General features: G+C 38.3%; 1 pseudogene; it reads left to right on the top strand.

Moving 5' to 3' along the window:
- The first annotated feature begins 781 nt into the window (after positions 1 to 781).
- Positions 782 to 1,065, top strand: LOC116908126 (annotated as a pseudogene).
- Positions 1,066 to 16,307: the final 15,242 nt, after the last annotated feature.

Here is a 16,307-nt window from a genome sequence, read left to right as displayed (position 1 = left end):
CTTCAAGGGTGTGGTCTCTGAGAGGTTGACCATGCTCCATGACATGACCCCACACTCATATGCATATGAGCAGTTCTAAAGCCTCAGTGGGCTCTTAAAACAGAAGATGTGGGTCTTGGTTTTACTGCAGGTGGTGGCTATATTGATCAGCTGATGGCTGTGTTGATGTCCATGTCTTGTGTGACCACTAAATGTCATGAGATGTTCATGGTCTGCTTGCCACCTAAAGCCATCTTGATATTGATGAAGTACGTTGCTACTGGGTGCCATATTGATATTGATGAGGTACATTGCTACTGGGTGAATGGCCTGCATCCACCTCTGTATTTGCCAGGCTCTGGCAGAGCCTTGTCCCTGGGAGACAGATATAACAGGCTCCTGTCTACATCCACAACATTTTCAGAATTTGGTTTCTGTGTATGGGACGGATCCCCAGGTAGGGCAGTCTGAATGGCCTTTCCTTCAGTTCTTCAGTCCACACTTTGTCTCCATATTTCCTCCTGTGAGTACTTTTGTTCCCTCTTCTAAGAAGGGCTGAAACATTTACACTTTGGTCTTCCGCCTTATTGAACTTTGTGGTGTGTGAATTGTATCTTGGGTATTCCAAGCTTTTGGGCTAATATCCACTTATCAATGAGTACATATTATGTGTGTTCTTTTGTGATTGGGTTACTTATGCTCTATGATCATGAATTGACAAATGGGACCTCATAAAATTGCAAATCTTCATCTCTTCTCCTTTCCTGCATTGTGCGTGCTGTGCCTGATTCAGATTCTCACCATGTCTTCTCACAAGACTTTCAAAATCAAGCGATTCCTGGAAAAGAAACAAAAGTAAAATCGTCCTATTTCTCAATGGATTCGGATGAAAACTGGTAACAAAATCAGGTACAACTCAGAGAAGACACTGGAGGAGAACGAAGCTGGGTCTGTAAGGAGTCACACAATGAAGTGTGATCGTCAATCAGTCTGACCAGATGGATTTAAACATTTTTAACCTGGAGACTTGCTTGTGTCTGAATTAGAGTGTTTGTCCAGTAATAAAATTTGAAACTTTCAAAAAAATTGCAAATCTCCTATACAGCAAAAGACATTGTCATTAGGACAAAACAACAACCAACAGATTGGGAGAAGATCTTTACCAATCCTACATCAAATAGATGGCTAATATCCAAGGTATACAAAGAACTCAAGAAGTTAGACTCCAGAGAATAAATAACCCTATTAAAAATGGGGTGCAGAGCTAAACAAATAATTCTCACTGAAGAATATGCAATGGCCGAGAAGCATCTAAAGAAATGTTCAACATCCTTAGTCATTAGGGAAATGCAAATCAAAACAACACTAAGATTCTACCCCACACCAGTCAGAATGGCTAAGATCAAAAACTCAGGTGACAGCAGATGCTGATGAGGATGTGGAGAAAGAGGAACACTTCTCCATTGTTGGTGGGATTGCAAGCTGGTACAAGCACTCTGGAAATAGGCCTGGCTGTGCCTCAGAAAATTGGAAGACCCAGCTATAACACACCTGGACATACACACACAAGATGATCCTACATATAGCAAGGATACATGCTTTACTATTTTCATAGCAACCTTATTTCTAATAGCCAGAACCTGGAAAGAACCCATTTGTCCTCCAATGGAGGAATGTATAAAAAAAATGTAGTACATTTGTACAGTGGAGTACTACTCAACTATTAAAAACAATGACTTCATGAAATACTTAGGCAAATGGAGGGATGCCATGGAATTGATGACATCAGACTCATAGTTGGTAAAGAGGGAGATAGAAGGCTTCTGTGATAATCCTTCCCTTAAAAGTAACAACCTAGACAGAATGCCGTTGAAAGTAACTTCTAAAAACCGTGACGAGGATCTTGAAATGTAGCTCTCCACAATTGGTGGCTTCTCACAGGAAATTCAGTTTTTTTTTTTTTAATAAGGCCTGCTCAATAGAAGTTTGACCATGGTATAGTGAGTATATGTGCAACAGAATTGGACTATTTTTTACTTTGTTTTATGTTGTCCTTTCTTTCTTTCTTTCTTTCTTTCTTTCTTTCTTTCTTTCTTTCTTTCTTTCTTTCTTTCTTTTCTTTCTCTCTTCCTTTCTCTCTTTCTCTCTCTTTCTTTCTTTTTTTCTTTCTTTCTTTCTTTCTTTCCTTCCTTCCTTCTCTCTCTCTGTCTTTCCTTCTGTCTTCTTTTTTTATGTTGGAGAAGGAGGTCATTGGGTGGGGTAGAGCTTGGAGGACTGGGGAGTGAATGTGCTTGATGTTCATGAAGTGAAATTTCTGAATAATCAATTAAAATAATATCAAAAATAGAGAGAATATAAAGGATATGATGTTCATAAGCCTCATGGGGTGAATCTAGGAGGAGGTGAAGGGAAACTGGTTGAATGAGTACGATGAAAATACATGATATGCTTGCACGGAATTCTCAAAGAATAAATAAAAGCTATTTTTACATATTCTCTTAAAAAATAAACTTTTCAAATGTGAAAGCATGAACTGGAAAAATATGAGGATTCAGTTAAGTAGATTGAAGAACTTCAGGAGAGAAATGTTTGCACACTGAGCCATTCAATCCATATTTACTGAGTGTTTGCTGTGTGTCTGGTGCTCTTTGTGCTAAAGGTAGAGTTCAAAGTAAAGTGCTTGTTGAACAGGTGTTCTGGAAGCACTAACATAGCATGATGGCCAGAGAGTCAGTGTATGTAAAATAAGAGCAAAAGAGGGCAATGAAACATAGGAATTTTTAACAGGTAAGTGTAAATGTAAAGATATTTGTAAAGCCAAGAAGGTGTGCTCAGAGATGTTGATATTTAGGTAATGAGCTGAGGAACATACAGGGAACCATGCATACATATGAGGGAACAACATTTTAGGCAGAGGTGACAGCAGTTGTAAAGTGTTTGTGTGTGGAACGTGTTCGCATGTTCTAGAACATCATGTGATAGAACAGTGTGTGTGTGTGTGTGTGTGTGTGTGTGTGTGTGTGTGTGTGTGTGTGTATCATCTGTCTGCCTGTCTGCCTGTCTGTCTATTTGTGTGTTTGGGATGCCACAGCTTGATTGGAAGGAGTATGTTGGGTATTAATAGGAAATGTTTTCAGAGGCTTATATGGTGGCCAATTTCTAGTAGGGCCTCAGGGACATGGTATAAATTTGCTAAGAGTAAAAGATGTCACTGGACTTTGAAGCACAATGTGCTCATTACATCACCTGTAATATGAATAGTTCAGAAGGTGTGATGAGTGGAGGAAGATGAAGAGTGATGTAGCTTCAGATTTTTCAGTAGAGAAATGGAGATGCTGGACTCATGAGGGTGACTTGGAAGTGATAGAAACATTAATTCTAAATGCCTTGTTTTTGTTTTTTATTTTGTTTTTTTAAAGCTAATCCTATTTGTTAATGGATCAGTATCTGAACGTGAAAAAAAAGACTCTAATCCTTAAGATTGCGTCTAAGTTGCCGTAAATAATTAGCTAGACAACCGGAGAAGATTGAAAGATAATTAGATTTGGTGGTATTAGACTTACAGTTGGTAGCATGAAAACTTGTGCTGTTTTTAAGATCTATGTGATAATTCCAATGAATTAATAGGTTATTAAAGCCCATAGATGAGTAAGATCACTCAGAGACTGATTTTAGATAGGGAAGGGACAAGGGAAGGGCTTTTTCCCAAGGACTGTGTTTGGTGCACTTCAATACTGAGAGATAGGGAGACAGAGATGATAAGGAAGGCTACTGGAGGGTTGTCCTGGACAGAGAAAGCAGGCGAGTGTGTGTTTGAGCCAAATAGAAATGCTTTATGCAGTTACATGGGCAGAAAAATAAAGTACAGAGGAAGGAGATGCGGAGAGAGAAAAGACTGCTTTAAATTCAAGGAAAATAAATTCCCAGTGGAAAACATGCAGTGCAAAGATGATGTGTACTGCTTCTTCCTTAGAAAGCAACAATGGGGCCTGCCATTTCTCACAATATCCCTGTGAAGGTCACCTGCAGCAAAATTACTTGAGATTTACATAACAGGACACATATTCTCAAATCCAATTTCTTTTAATACCACACGAGAATTTGCAACTTTGGAAACTCCCTGATGATTCATATTTTTTATCAATAGCATTTTGTTTGAAGGTAAAATAAAAGAGTGTGTCCCCAAGTATGTTGACAAGCAATATATGTAGTAGTCCCTGAATTTGTAGACATGGGTTAGGAAACTCCTGGCTTCGGTACTCATGGTTTGTACATAAGGAACAGGATTTGATTATAACTCTATGCAGGGAATGGATTGCTTTACTTACAAACTTAATATAGCTTTCTGCCAAATCTATTAGAAAGCTCAAATTGACAACATTTATTTTCCATTTCACTTGCATGCTCTGTAGCAGAGAAATCAAAACTTAAACTTTGCAATGCTTGCCATTGGTTTATATGTCCCTCTGAAGCATCCTTTGTCAAGTGCAGTACAGTCATCATTCCTCTGCTTGTTATTGCATTGATTCAGTGATCCGGCTTGTCAGAAAAGATCCCTTTCTCTCTTGACCATAGCACACACACACATACACACACACACACACACACACACACACACACACACTTTTTTTGTATGCATATGCATGTGGATATGGACATTTGTGTGTGTGTGCAATGTTTATTCATGTATGTGTTTGTGTGTGTGTATGTGTGTGTGTGTTTGTGTGACAGATAGATAAACAGACAGACAGACAGACAGATAGAGCACAACTATGGGTGACATTTCTCATTTGCTCTCTATTTTGCTTTAGGGACAGGGTCCCTCATTGGCTTCTGAAATACCAAGGTGGGTAGATTAGTCAGCCAACAGACCTGAGTAATCTGCTTCCTTATTGGCATTAAGAGCATAGGTTACCATGCCTAACTTTCTGTTTTAACATCTGTTCTGAAGCTAGAACTTAGCACTTTATGCCTGAGCTACCTTTCCAGTTTAACAATACACATTTCTGACATATTATGGCTGCAAAATATAAGCTTTCACCCTGGCCTACAAAAATCTATTCCAGAGTTCAATAGTTTGCCTGTCAGACAAAACCTTTTCTTTTCTCTTTAGGATTATGGCTGATTTTCACTGTACAGAGCTGGTCTACAAACAGTCAGTGTACACAAAAAATATAACTTGGCTAAGAAATATGAAAAAAAAAGCACCAGGTGAATTTTAGCTCAATAAATTCTGTTTGGACACAATGACAGGAATTAAAAAAGGTGTTATGGGAAATCCCATGGGGGAGAAAGCTGGACTCTCAAAAGTGAGGACACTCCAAATAACTCAGAGGAGACAAATACTTTTTGCCCACATTCCTGACCCAAGAGGAAATCGCCTAGTGCCATCTGTACTCCCTGGGCACAGGGACCTAGGAGCAGTCAGGGGCAGGACCCTTCGGGTTTCTGTCTGCAACTTGAGCTGAAAGCCAGTGGTCAGGAGTCCCTACAAACCTGAGAACAGAGGTAAGACCAATTTTTCTGCTCCAAGCGAGCTGCCTGGTGGACTTGGAACTCAAAAAGGCAGTAATTCTCGGGGACAGGACACTTCCAGTTTCTGGCTGAGCCCTGAACTGAATTAAACCAGTAGCACAGTTCCCTGCACCCAAATCCCGTGAGGGAGAGAGCTGGACCCTCAGTAGTGCTGACACTTCTGAGAGCACAGAGTAGACAACTACTTTCTGCCCACATTCCTGACCTAAGAGGAAATCGCTTAGTGCTATCTTTGATCTCTGGGCACAAGGACATAGGAGCTGACAAGGAAGGCTCGTCCAGTTTCTGTCTGTGCCAAGAGTTGAAAGCCAGTCATCAGGACTGCCTACATACCTGAGAGCAGAGGTCTCTGTTCTCAGATGCTGCTTAAATAAAACAGGTCTACAGGAGTGCTTACAAACAGGCCTAGAGGAAGGTAAGACACAAGACAAGCTAACACTGGAGACCACCAGATGGTGAAAGGCAAACTCAGGAACCTAAGCAATAGAAACCAAGACTACTTGGCATCATCAGAACCCAGTTCTCCCACCAAAGCAAACATTGAATATCTGAACAAATTGGAAAAACAAGATTTGGATTTAAAATAACATTTTATGATGATGCTAGAGGACTTTAAGAAGGATATTAATAAATCCCTTAGAGAAATACAGGGCAACACAAGTAAACAGATAAAAGCCCTTAAAGAGGAAACACAAAAATCTCTTCAAGAATCCCTTAAAAATATACAGGAAAACACTACCAAAGAGGTGAGGGAAATGGACAAATCCATCCAGGATTTAAAAATGGAAATAAAAACAATAAGGAAAGCACAAAGAGAGACAATCCTAAAGATAGAAAACCTAGGGTAGAGATCAGGAGTCATAGATGCAAGCATTACCAACAAAATACAAGAGATAGAAGAGAGAATCTATGAGAGACACAACCATCAAAGATAATGTGAAACGCAAAAAGCTCCTAGTACAAAACATCCAGGAAATACAGGACACAATGAGAAGATCAAACCTAAGGATAAAAGGTATGAAGAGAGCAAAGTCTTCCAACTTAAGGGGCCAGTAAATATCTTCAACAAAATTATAGAAGAAAACTTCCCTAACCTAAAGAAAGATGTGCATACACATACAAGAAGCTTACAGAACTCCAAATACATTGGACCAAAAAAGAAATTCATCCTGTCACATAATAGTCAAAACATCAAATGCCCAAAACAAAGAAAGAATATTAAAAGCATTAAGGGAAAAAGGTCAAGTAACATATAAAGGCAGACTTACCAGAATTAGAACAGACTTCTCACCAGAGAGTATGAAAGCCAGAAGATCCGGACAGATGTCGTAAGACCCTAAGAGAACACAAATGCCAGGTCAGGCAAATGTATACAGCAACACTCTCAATTAACATAGATGGAGAAACCATCATCATGACAAAACCAATCCAGCCCTACAAAGGATAATAGAAAAATCCAACACAAGGAGAAAAACTTCAAGCTAAAAAGAGCAAAGAAAGTAATCTCCTTACAACAACACAAAAAGAAGCGAGGCACACAAACATAATTATACCTCTAAGAACAAAAATAACAGGAAGCAACAATCACTATTCCTTAATATCTCTTAACACCAAAGAACCCAATTTGCCAATAAAAAGACATAGACTAACAGATGGGATATGTAAAGTTGACCAAGTATTTTGTTGCATACAGGAAACACACCTCAGAGACAAAGACAGACATTACCTGAGAGTAAAAGGCTGGAAAAAAAATTCCATGCAAATGGTCTGAAGAAACATGCTGGAGTAATGATTCTAATATCAAATAAAATTTACTTTCAACCAAAAGTTATCAAAAAAGATAGGGAAGGACACTTCATATTGATCAAACGAAAAAAAATACACCAAGATGAACTCTCAATCCTAAATACCTATGCTCCAAATATAAGGGCTCCTACATTCATAAAAGAAACTTACTAAAGCTCAAAGGACACATTGCACTGCACACAATAAGGGTAGGAGATTTCAGCAACCGACTCTCACCAATGGACAGATCATGGAAACAGAAATTAAACAGAGACATAGAGAAACTAACAGAAGTTATGAACCAAATGGACTCAACAGATATTTATAGAACATTTCACCCTAAAACAAAGGATTATACATTCCTTTTAGCACCTCATGGTATCTTCTCCAAAATTGACCATATAATCGGCCACAAAACAGGTCTCAATAGATACAAGAAAATTGAAATAATGCCATGCATCCTATAAGATCACCATGGATTAACTGGTCTTCAACAGCAACAAAAATGACAGAAAGCCCACATATACATGGAATTTGAACAATGCTCTACTCAGTTATAACTTGGTTGAGGAGGAAATAAAGAAAAAAAATTAAAGACCTTTTTAGAATGAAATTGAATGAATTTTTTAATGAAAATGAAGATATGAATATTGATGCAAAAATACTCAATAAAAATGGAAAACACATCAAAATGATCATCCATCAAGATCAAGTCGTCTTCATTTGAGGGATGCAGGGATGGGTCAATATATGGAAATCCATCAATGTAATCCACTATGTAAAAAAAAATCACTAAGAAAAAGCCACACGATGCTTATTAAGCATTTGACAAAATCAAACATCCCTTCCCTGATAAAAGTCTTGGAAAGATCAGGAATCAATGCCTGTACTTAAAACATAGTGAAAGTAATATACAGCAAGCCACTAGCCAACATTAAACTAAATGGAGAGCAACTTGAAGCATTACCACTAAAATCAGGGCCTAAACAAGGCCATCTGCTCTCTCCCTACTTATTCAAGGTAGTATTAGAAATCCTAGCTAGAGCAATCAGACAACAAAAAGAGGTCAAAGGGATACAAATTGGAAAGGAAGAAGTCAAAATATTACTATTTGCAGATGGTAGGATAGTATACTTAAGTGACCCCAAAATTTCCACCAGAGAACTACTAAGCCAGATGAACAACTTCACCAAAGTGATTGGGTATGAAATTGACTCAAACAAATCAGTATCCTTCCTCTACTCAAAGGATAAACAGGCTGAGAAAGAAATTAGGACAATGATACCCTTTACAATAGTCCCAAATACTATAAAATACCTTATTGTGACTCTAACCAAGCAAGTCACAGATTTGTATGATAAGAACTTCAAGTCTCTGAAGAAAGAAATTGAAGAAGATCTCAGAAGATGGAAATACCTCCCATGCTCATGGATTGGCAGGTTTAATATAGTAAAAATGGCCATTTTGCCAACAGTAATCTACAGAGTCAATGCACTCCCCATAGAATTTCCAACTCAATTCTTCATAGAGTTAGAAAGAGCAATTTGCAAATTCATTTGGAATAACAAAAAAAACCCCACGATAGTAAAAGCTCTACTCAAAATAAAAGAACTGGGGCAATTACCATCCCTGACCTCAAGCTGTATTATAAAGCAACAGTGATTAAAAAAAATGTATGGAATTGGTACAAAGACAGGCAGGTTGATCAGTGGAATAGAATCCAAGACTCAGAAATGAACCCATACACTTATGGTCACTTGAACTTTGATGAAGGAGCTAAAACCATCCAATGAAAAAAAGGTAGCATTTTTAATAAATGGTGCTCGTTCAACTGGAGGTCAGCATGGAGAAGAATTCAAATCAACCCATTCTTATTGCCCTATACAAAGCTTAAATCCAAATGGATCAAGGACCTCCACATCAAACCAGATACTCTCAAACTAATATAAGAAAACATGGGGAAGTGCCTTGATCACATGGGCACTGGGCAAAATTTTCTGAACAAAACGCCAATGCCTTATGCTCTAAGATCAAGAATCAACAAATGGGACCTCCTAAAACTGGAAAGCTTCTGTAAGGCAAAGGACACTGGCATTAGGACAAACCAGCAACCAACAGATTGTGAAAAGATCTTTATCAATCCTACATCTGATAGAGGGCTTATATCCAAAATATACAAAGTACTCAAGAAGTTAGACTCCAGAAAATCAAATAACCCTATTTAAAAATGGGGTACAGAGCTAAACATAGAATTCTCAGCTGAGGAATATAGAATGGCTGAGAAGTACCTAAAGAAATGTTCAACATCCTTAGTTATCAGGGAAATGCAAATCAAAGCTACCCTGAGATTCCATCTCATACCAGTCAGAATGACTGCGATCAAAAATTCACGTGACAGCAGATGCTGGCGAGGATGTGGAGAAAGAGGAACATTTCTCTGTTGATGGTGGGATGGCAAACTGGTATAACCACTCTGGAAATCAGTCTGGAGGTTCCTCAGAAAATTGGATATTCCACTACCTGAGGTCCCAGCTATTCTTCTCCTGGGCATATATCCAAAGATGCTTCAACATACAACAAAGACACATGCTCCACTATGTTCATAGCAGCCTTATTTATACTCGCGAGCAGCTAGAAACAACACAGATGCCCTTCAACAGAGAAATGGATAAAGAAAATGTGGTTCATTTATACCATGGATAACTACTCAGCTATCAAAACAATGACTTCATGAAATTCATAGGCAAATGGATTGAACTAGAAAATACCATCCTGAGTGAGGTAACCTAATCACAGAAAAACACATATGGTATGCACTCACTGATAAGTGGAGATTAGCCCAAAAGCTGGAATTACCCAAGATACAATTCACAGACCACATGAAACTCAAGAAGAAGGTTGACCAAAGTGTGGATGCTTCACTCCTTCTTAAAGGGGAAACAAAAACTATTCATAGAAGGGGATATGGAGGCAAAGTTTAGAGCAGTGCCCGATGGAACAGCTATTCATAGCCTGCCCCACATTTGCTCTATATATACAGTCACTAAGATTATATAAGTTTGACAAAGTTAAGAAGGGCATGCTGACAGGAACCAGATATAGATTTCTCCTGAGACACACAGCCATAGCATGTCAAATACAGAGACAAATGCTAGCAGCAAACCAGTGAACTGAGAATGGAATCACCATTTGAGGAATTAGAGAAAGGATTGAAAGAGCTGAAGAGGCTTGTAACCCCATAAGAACAACAATGCAAATCAACAGTGCTCCCAGGGACTAAACCACTACCCAAAGACTACCATGGATTGACCCATGGCTCCAGCTGAAAATATAGGAGAAGATGACCTTGTTGGGCACCAATGGAAGGAGAAGCCCTTGGTCCTGCCAAGATTGGACCCCCAGTGTAAGGGAATGTCAGTGGGACTGGAATGGGGGGTAGATGTGGAGGGGAACACCATTATAGAAGAAGGGAAGCGGGAGAGAATAGGGGGCTTATGGACTTGAAACCTGGAAAGGGAATAACATTTGAAATGTAAATAATAAAATATCCAATAAAGAAATAAGAAGGTTGTTATGATGTATATGTTAGAAAATAAAATGTGTAGAGAACCTTAAGTTTTTATTTTCTACCATTGCCTTCCATGTACAGTCTTCCATAATTTGAAGGTTGTTGTTTCACGCTATTATCTTTTTTTTTTTTTTAAGTCAATAGGAAGTCTTTATTAGCCAGCTGGTGACTTCGCTGGGTGTTCAGGATACCGGTGTAGCACCAAGCCTTTCTCAGGGTGAGATTTGAAGGAGGAGGAGGAGGAGGAGGAGGAGGAGGAGGAGGAGGAGGAGGAGGGAGGGAGGGAAGGAGGGAAGGAAGGGAAGAGGAAGAGGAAGAGGAAGAAGAAAAAAAACAACAACAACAAGAAGTCCTGAGTTGACGTACTTCAGTTAACAAGAACAATTAATTAGTCAGAAGCAGAACTACAGAAACCCAAAAGCAAGGCTAGCATATTTAGAGACTTTCCATAACCAAGGACTTTGATGAGTTAGGCCTTTGTTTTAGTTTTGGCAGGTGGTGCTATCTATGTGCTGAGATTTTTTGGCTTGAATGGCACTTCTTTCATGGAGCCAGTTGAGCTAAAGCCTGGGTGTGTGATAAGGTCTGGGGCCCTGTTCCACTCCTATATGTGGAACTTCAATTTAAAATTATATATGTACATGAAGCTAGATAAAGTGATGAGTGTTTTGTGCTGGTACTGACTAGAGTCAATGAATAATTCATCGTGAATTAAAATTTAATATCTTAATTGCATAAAATCTATGGCTTTCCAGTCAGAGAAGAAGATACAATATAAACAAAAGATATGCAAGGAGTGGGGGAAGATATCTGTTAAAATGGATGGGAACTAAAACATCTATAATACTACATAAATAAGCTAGGCTGTATTGATACTAATCTCATATTCATATGTGATATACATATACAATATACATTATTTATCTGTCACCCCAAAGAACAGTAATTATCAAACTGGATAAAAAAAGATCCCCCTATATTCTGTTTTTTTTTTTTTTTTTGTATATCTCTTCAGGGATTTTTTTTTTTTTATTAACTGAGTATTTCTTATATACATTTCGAGTGTTATTCCCTTTCCCGGTTTCCAGGCAAACATCACCCTAATCCCTCCCCCTCCCCTTCTTCATGGGTGTTCCCCTCCCCATCCTCCCCCCATTGCCGCCCTCCCCCCAACAATCACGTTCACTGGGGGTTCAGTCTTAGCAGGACCAAGGTCTTCCCCTTCCACTGGTGCTCTCACTAGGATATTCATTGTTACCTATGAGGTCAGAGTCCAGGGTCAGTCCATGAATAGTCTTTAGGTAGTGGCTTAGTCCCTGGAAGCTCTGGTTGCTTGGCATTGTTGTTCATAAGGGGTCTCGAGCTCCTTCAAGCTCTTCCAGTTCTTTCTCTGATTCCTTCAACGGGGGTCCTGTTCTCAGTTCAGTGGTTTGCTGCTGGCATTCACCTCTGTGTTTACTGCTGTATTTCTGGCTGTGTCTCTCAGGAGATCTACATCCAGCTCCTGTCTGCTGCACTTCTTGCTTCATCCATCTTGTCTAATTGGGTGGCTGTATATATGTATAGACCACATGTGGGCAGACTCTGAATGGGTGTTCCTTAATTCTAATAGTCTGCTATTAGTCCCCATGGCTTTAAACATTCTCTCTCTCTCTCTCTCTCTCTCTCTCTCTCTCACTCTGTGTGTGTGTGTGTGTGTGTGTGTGTGTGTGTGTGTGTGTGTGTGTGTGTGTTTTAGGGTAGCTGTTGGCACATATAACCATGGTTTGTGTGTAGAGATTTGAGGACAATTTTGTGGAAATAAGTTTTTATTGTATCATCTATCTTATACTGTGGTCTTGTGCCTTGAAATTTTGAATTTACAGATCTTCCAATGCAAAGTGTCACATCACTAGGTTTTAACATGGCAAGTGTGGGGAAAACATTTGGGAAAGAATCTGTGTCTGTAGCAGAAATGACTAAGTTCACCGTGAGTCCTGATGCCTTTAAGGTTTCTTTGGAAACCTTATGAAACCTCTATGAAAAAGTAGTCTGATTACCACAGGTTATTCTTGTACTTCAGTGACACAAAAATCAACTTGGCTAAGAAATAAAAATGGGGTCCCTAATGGAGGAGTTAGAGAAATGACTGAAGGAGCTGAAGGGGTGTTTAACCCCATAGGAAGAACAACATTATTAAACAACCAGACCCTCCAGCCTCTGACCACCAACCAAAGAGTACACATGGAGGGACCCATGGCTCCAGCTGCCTATGTAGCAGAGGATAGCCTTATTAGGCATTAACGAGAGGAGAAGCTTTTGGTTCTGTGACGCCTCAATGTCCCAGTGTAGGGGAATGCCAGGGCGGGGAGATGGGAGAAAGTGGGTGGATGGGTGGGGGAACACTCTCAAAGAGGCAGGGGGAGGTCCTGTAATAGGGGTATTCCAGAGGGGAAATTTCAGATTGGGAAAGAGGATAACATTTGAAATTTAATTAAACAAAATATCCAAGAAAAAAAAGAAAGAAAAAAGAAAACATCTAATAAAAGGGAAAAAAAGAAATATGAAATAAACTACCAAGTAGGTTTTAACTCAATGAATTCTGTTAGGAAAGAATGGCAGGAATTAAAGGGGTTTTTATGATTTATACTTTAGACAATATAATGGATTAAGTACCTTAAATTTTTATTTTCTACCATCTCCTTCCAAGTACTATCGTCCATGTTTGAAGGTTTTTGTTTCATGCTATTATCTTAGTTCTAGTAGTCTGGTGTTAGTCCCCATGGCTTTACACATTTACTTAATTATTCATTTACTTTTTATTTATTTCTGTGACATAATGTTTATGGAGTTACCTTTTGCTTGGTTCATGGAAGCTTCCTGAATGGAGTCCCAATATCTTACTTATTCCAATCTTAGTGTCTACTACCAAGTGCCTTCACTAGAGGACCCTAGGAACTTTATGTTTTAAGTGATATTTTACTTATTCTTTGGAAATTTTGTGTTTTTATCATATACATTCCTCCTACATCCTCTACCTCCCCAAAATTCCCAACCCATCATCTCCCCAGCATTATTATTGCTATTGTTTTTATTGTTATTATCAAGTCATGTATTTAGACAGGTGGAAAACTAAGCGTTTTGGTGAAAGATTTTTTTTTTTTTAGCAAATTCAATTTGCTAATCTTTTTTCCTGTACTTCCCTTTTGTAATATTTTTCTCAAAATATTGTTTTGTGGCCCAATAGCTTTATATATTTACATTCCTATGTTTTGTTCTACTCTGCTGCTTTCTCCTCCAGGTCAGGAGTTTATTTTGGGTTTCTTCATTTGTCTGTTTCACTTCTCATATGCTGAATTTACAATGAAACCCAGGAACTGACATATCAGTTATTGGCCTGGTGTTTCTTACTGTGCTTGTCCCTGAATCATGTAGATGAAAACTCTTTAGTTGAAACTGTCTCTTTCTTCTGAAGCTTAGAAAGCCTGTTTTGGTTACAGACACATTCCTCCTTGCCAGGAGTCCTGGCGCTATCCTGATGTGTACAGACAGTACTAGTTGCCTCCAGCCTGTTTCGTGAAAAGCACCAAAGCCCTAATTGTTCTTAAATGTGGCTGCTGCTTTTGAAGTAAATAAATGCCATTGTCCTAGCTTCAGGGGCTCTAGCATGTTAGCAGTTTTACATGCATGTTATCTCAATTGGTTCTAAGAATAAACACAGCATGCCACTAATTCTTCCTCACTGATGAAGAAACTGATGCTTTAAGAGACTGAATGCTCCCAGATTGAATGGATGGGAAGTGGCAGAATTGTGGCATGACTGAACTCAAAGTCAGTGGCAGAAATTTGCAATGAAATATTTGAATGAATATTATGCTCCAGCTATGATCTAAGACTATAGGTTTATAACTCATTTTATTTCAGTGAACACTTAGAGAAATCTATTATACTTATGTGACAGATACAGTAATTAAGATTTACAGACATGCTTAAGGCTACATAACTACTTTACTGCAATGGTTTCAATAACATTGCTTAGAAATGCCTTCGGGTAAATGTAATTTTTGTTAAAAATTTGCATAGAGTATGCTAATTCTGATACTTCTATAAAGTCCAGAAATGTAGATGTACCCAAACTCAATCACTGAACATCTACAAAACTTCAACATATCAATTCTTTAAACTAAATAGATATTAAAAAAGTAAATTACCCAATCCACATAATTGCATGTTAAAATATATAACCTGAACTGAGGCAGATCATTTTAAACACAAAGAACCTGGTAATCTGAACACTACAGTCATCAAGTGAAACATACTGTGCTTAAAAGAACCTCTTTCTTCCAGCATAATGTCCTGAATAAGGCATAGAGATTACTGACTGACAGAGGGATAACCACAGAAAATAGAATACAAAACAGTGGAACCATTCCAGAAATAATATCAATATGCAGGTATCAAAACACAGAATTTGTGTGAGAGAAGTCTAGTATAAGGCATAGTCTTTGGAAGATCATTCTTATGGTTGGGACACATGCCAGTCTCTGGCAGTTTCCTTTGAAAGTCGTCAATAGTGATTGAAGCTATCTATACATATAGCGGAGAATATAAAAAGATCTCTCTACGCTTTCTGCCCAATTTTATTGTGAATCTGTAACTGCTCCAAAACACATTTTGAGAAATGGCTTAGTAGTTTAGAGTAATTGGGTCCTAGCAGTCACAGTTGCCATCACTTACGAAGATTCTGGGAATCTGGCGGCCTCTTTCAGCCTCTCTGGGCACATGTAGTTAAATACCCATACCTACCTACATACATACATTCATACACACAGCTAAAAATAAAATCTAAACAAAATCCTGCTCACATGATTTGCTTACTCCTATGATTTTTTTATTATCTACTAACATAAATGGTACTTGTATTCATCTAATAAGCATTTATTACATGCATATAATGTGAATATAATTCAGAATATTTAGAGAACAGAGATTAGAGCAAATGTACTTCACAAAGCTTATCTTCTAAGAACTGAGAGAGGGAAGGAATATAAAATATACAGCTGAGTAAAAAATAAGAAATATCCCAAGAATAGCTAAAAATACAAAAACCCAACTTGAAAGAAAACATGGGAATAATATAGATAGGGTTGAGTATTTGTGTCTCCCCAAAATCGATATAGTTAAAATTTAAAACCTAATATAATATAATTTTAGAAAATTGTACTTTGAGGAAGTGATAGGCCTTGGGAATAAAATCTCTAAAACCAGAACCAATAGACTTTAAAAATATCATATTTCATTTAATTATTTTGTATTCATATACGGCTTAGTATGTATGTAGGTGTAGGAGTATATAGGTCAGAAGAGAGCTTGGAAGAGCTGACTGTCTCCTTTCACCATGTAGGTCTGGGGATCAGACTCAGGCTGTCAATACCCACTTAACCATGTTGCCAATGATCTT

Source organism: Rattus rattus, chromosome 8 (genome assembly GCF_011064425.1).
Source record: "Rattus rattus isolate New Zealand chromosome 8, Rrattus_CSIRO_v1, whole genome shotgun sequence".
NCBI lineage: Eukaryota > Metazoa > Chordata > Mammalia > Rodentia > Muridae > Rattus > Rattus rattus.
The sequence above is the reverse complement of the archived record's forward strand: the minus strand, read 5'-3'. Positions and strand labels throughout refer to the sequence as shown.